The sequence below is a fragment of the Varroa jacobsoni genome, unplaced genomic scaffold (genome assembly GCF_002532875.2).
Source record: "Varroa jacobsoni isolate VJ856 unplaced genomic scaffold, vjacob_1.0 scaffold_235, whole genome shotgun sequence".
NCBI classification, from domain to species: domain Eukaryota; kingdom Metazoa; phylum Arthropoda; class Arachnida; order Mesostigmata; family Varroidae; genus Varroa; species Varroa jacobsoni.
Window position 1 is genome coordinate 1 of NW_019213137.1, and position 4847 is coordinate 4847.

General features: G+C 40.3%; 1 long non-coding RNA gene across 1 annotated transcript; it reads left to right on the top strand.

Moving 5' to 3' along the window:
• Window positions 1-440: 440 nt before the first annotated feature.
• Window positions 441-3520, top strand: LOC111273922 (uncharacterized). Its single transcript, XR_002688115.2, has 2 exons — window positions 441-656; window positions 903-3520. It is a non-coding gene; the product is annotated as an uncharacterized LOC111273922 (long non-coding RNA).
• Window positions 3521-4847: the final 1327 nt, after the last annotated feature.

Below are 4847 nucleotides of genomic sequence, written 5' to 3' on the forward strand. Positions count from 1 at the left end.
AATGTAGTATTTTATTTATTATTAAAATACATGTATATAATAATTAATAAAATATTATATACACATATATATATATATATGTATGCATGTGTGTGGGTTTGTGTCAGGACGTGCTAGGTTAAACAGAAAGCTCGGATACTAGTTCATTTATAAACGATGACTGCTGAGATATTTTGGGTACCTCAGATGCCTGATGATCACTTTGTGCCAAATGCGCCTTCCTTTTAGCAGTGCTTTACGTAAATACGAGAGTTTTCTCCCTGTACGCATTTACCACTTCAGTGGCTGCCGTCTGGCGGCGCTATCGTGCCCTTTCCATGGCGGCTGCTAGCCGGCACATGTCATACCTGCATGTTTACCTACACGTACAGCACGTTCGATCTTACTTGCATTCATGTGGTTGGCAACTAGCGCTTGCAGCTGATGTTTATAAGGGGCAATGTAAACACTAAGTTAGTTTATCGTCCGTATTACGATGGTAGATACGAATTGTTCGTGGTCGGCGACCGACGTTTAACTAGTGCCTATTTTTCAATAGTACGACACAGTAAATAGTATCACATTCGGTATGCGTCGTTCATCGATTTAATTTATTTTGTTGACGATGGACGCATCGTGAACACGAAACGCATGATGATCATCGTCATGACGAGCCGGTAACTTGATTTTTCTATTGTATGGCATATGCCAAAAAGATATGAATTGTTTATCTCGACGTGTGTGCTATGAATAGGACGCGTTGGCCTCTCCTCATTTTCTTTGTTTTACAAAGTCTTCTCAGTTGTACAAAAATTATTTCTATAATTAAGGACATACAGCCTTGAGCACATGAGTGGATCGGAATGGAGAGATATTTTTCGATGAATCTTGCTATGTCCCATGCTTTTTTGGTTGTGTTACAGGTACTAGATTTGAACGAGCTATCTATTGCTCATGGAAGGACGACCGCGCTTTTGTCAGAGCCTTAAATGTCTCTCGGGAGCTGTAGCATGGAATAAGCCCCCCAAATTGCCTTGATAATGTATGCATCCCAAAGTACATAACGTATTATTTGCAATAATGCGACGGGAACTAGACGATGATAAACCGTGCCGACATTCGAAGGGGAGCCGTTGTTAAAATGTAATTATAAATGTGCTTAATGTATATAATGCGCTACAGTAACTCCTCATCCAATTTGTTGTGCTTGAGTATGTAACTAGTAAAAAAAAAAACAAAACTGCCAGCCCGACATACTAAGGCCCATAGAAAAGGTATTATAGTTAAACTCAATCAAGCAAACCTTTTTTTAGAGAACTGTGACTGTGCACATAAGTAGGATTGTTTTTACAATTGCGCCACTAATCCGGTAAAGTAGATATCGTTCACGCAAAAAGCCATACTTGGTTTACTCAACAGAAGGTATAATAAAACTATACTTGACAAGCTAAAATTAACAGTTAAATAACTATCATGCATTGCATATATATGGCAGTTATCAAAAAATCTGTCTGTGTGCATGTAGAGTTGGGCAAAGGTAAGATTACAGTGCAACAACCGAAGTACACAATTAGAGAAATGTCGAGCTCGTATCAACTGTGAACCAACGTTTTTTTCCGTTATTAAGTGTCCTTCGTCCATTTTTAAACTAACAATTTTTCCTTAATCCAATTTCTGTTCAGCCCTGTGTATCCCCGTTATACCAACTGATGATAGCCTGGCCCCAGATAACGCGCCGTAAAGCGATACACCTTGTTAATAACATGAAAGCCTATTCATCGTAGACTACACACTGATTGTAGGTTTTTTTTTCTATTGTTAACTGACATACTTTGATCATGCTCAACAACGACAACAAGGCATTCGAGCGAACCCTATCTCGATTCTTCAAACTTTATGTTGGATCGCTCTATGTACATCCCTTGCACTAATCTATCGCTTTGGATGACGAAAAAAATGTTAGGCGTGTTAATAGGTGTTTATTTCAGAGCGCCCTCTCCACGCGTCCAGCTGGGCGCTGAAATGGCCATCAAATGATAGGGTCGTTTAGCAAAATTGTTTGCTTTCATGCGCAATATTTAGAATAGCAGTATGATACATAGAATAGTTGTGCCTTCCTCTCGGTCTGCTACCTAGACTTATATCTATTACGTTTGGTTACTTAGCTTTAAAATGTAAACTGTTGTGATTGACACAGTAAATCCCTTACAACCTGAAACCTATCGATACTTTTCGAACATTTTACCTGTTAGCCCACTACTTGTGATACATTGTGATCTCTACAAAATGTTCCTGAGTTATAGAATCGAAGGAAAGGGGAATCACTCGGCCATAGCAAATGCTACCACAATACAACCAAAACCAACAGAAACTTCCAAACGTATTTTGCAAACGGTGTATATTTTGTCTAGCAGACGAAATATTATTCGCAGAAAGCAGTTCGTGCTCACGAAGAAGCACACTTACGCATATATCCGAACACGCCTACGCCAGCTGTGTCTTACACGCTAACGTACATTTCAAGTATCCAAATTTCTGCCGTCGCCGCTACCGCCGACACTACCGGCCAGAGACTCCAGTTGTGGAAACTGGTCCGGGATCTTCCCCGACGCCCCGCTCTATTTGCCGCTGTTGCTGCCTGACAGCAGCATTCGCCCTGTGGCCAGTCGCCGCCGCGTTTGTTGATCTTGGGTGGAGAGGAAGAAGGCCAACTGCGGCAGACAACGAGAGTAACACGCAGTCGAAGCTGTCGTTTCGAGAGCTATGAGCTTAGTTTAGAGCTCTTCTCTGAAGTAAAGCAACGAAATCGTGGAAGGGTTGGCACAGCAGCAACAGGAGTTGCGACGTGTACTGAGCGCGGTAGGACGTCGACTTCAGGAGGAAAGTAAGGGGTGAAGGTTCGGTGAACTCTTGACTCTTTTGTTTATTTTGTTCAGGCGTTTCTCCAGTGTTCGTTGAGAGGGAAAGCAAAATAAACTAGGGATCATGGCGTGACTGACTTCACTGTAGCCTTTGTCGTTGCAAGAACGTAGTCGAAGGATGCTTCATGCTCCAGAGGCCCCTCGGTCCAAAACGTTGCTTTCTATCTCTCTGTATGGGTTCGCTCTGACTGCGTGTTGCCAAGTGGGCCAAGGAAACGCTATAAACATACAGCGGTAATCCTGCCGCAAAGTGGAGTCGTCATGCAGATTCTGCCGACACCGCTACCTGCACCATTTGAACGGCGACGGACGAAGCAACAAAGCACCAGCTAACGCAACCTCACCCAAATGTCTTTCAGACGATCAAGATATGCCAACACGCGAAAACGTGAGCGCCCGGCAACGCCAACGTGGGCAATTGTGAACAGCAGTGGCAAGGTATAGTCAGTCAACGAAAAGGATATCAACAAGACAGAAAGGACCCTTAGGCAAATTTGAGAGCTTGCAAGTAAAAACTCCTGAAGGAAAGGTGTTTCATTGGATAAATGGTCTCGAAAGCGTTGATCACAAGTGTAAAAATAAATTTTTCTGGAGCATATCCTAGTTCTAAACAAAGCGTATGTTACGTGTATAGGTTTTTTTTAACATGTGCTCTGTTTAGAGATAGCATCTTAGATAGAAGGATGTTGGCCAGCTAATCTGAGTAGATCTCCGTTAATAATTAGGTAATTTTACAAGTGGTTTAGATAACGTTTTTAACAACTCTTAATATGACAACGACGTCGTGATATTACACAGGTCTACTAGTTTACCGCGGTATGATAGCAATATCAGGCTCCTTTTCGCTAAAACTCGAGATAATACGAATCATGCAAAATAACCTGCTGTTCTCTGAGTGGGGTCACAATATGGACTTTGCTAGCTTTCGCCAAAATATGTCAAGAGCGCGGCTGTAGTAAGATATTAACTAGAAGGGTAATATAGAATGTTCGAGATGATTTGGAACAAATTTTGATGTACTGTTTGTCGTATGCGATCGTCAGCTGTTTTTCGCGCTAGGACAGCCTAGTTCCTTATAGAACGGCTATTGTAGCAAAGGTGGGAAGTTCGTATTCTAAGCATGAGTCAATGAAAATCAGTTACTGCCTCATGGCTTGGTAGCAGACGAAGTCCTACAAAAGTAATAAGCTTTCCAGCTTGCCCAAGGTTGACGGCTTACGTCATTGCCAATCTCCATAAGGATCTTGGAAAGCCAATGAAAAAGCATGGTAGATCTTCAATTTATATTAAAATGAACTAGACTAAAACGATTGATATATCTGTCAAAATGGTGCCAGAAGTTTTTATTTTTATTATTTTAGAAATTGGCGAAGAAGTAGCAGTTATAGTCGAAGTAAGTAAAATTCATCTTAAATTCGGTGGTCCATATAAACTGCAACGATCAACCGGTTTGAAATTTTTGCGCCTTCAGAACCTATTGATTTTAGCTCGGTCTACGCTTAATTTAAATGTTGGTTTTTTTTTATACCTGACGTATTTAAGCTTCAACGATTCTAACGTTATTTCTTTATTTACATCGACTATTGAAACGTGAACTTAGTGAACAAATTTTTTAAAGACTTGTAAACCCCTTTAACTCCAAATTAAAGGTTTGGTTGAAACATTAATTGCAGTGAATAAACAAACATGTACGTGCACATGTAAAAAAATCACTAACGTTTATCGCCTGTATATATATATATATATATTTTTTCTTTTACAAAAAAATATATTTTTTGTCAATTTTTTTTATATAAATACAGATTGTACATAAGAGGAATCAATGTTGTACTATATTTTCCCAAACACCCCGTATGTTAAAAGAAACACTCTAGAAATATATAGCTAGTGCCCTTCTTATTTTCGTTTTGCCTCGAAAGTTCCAGCAGAAGCGAGACAGCACCAAGA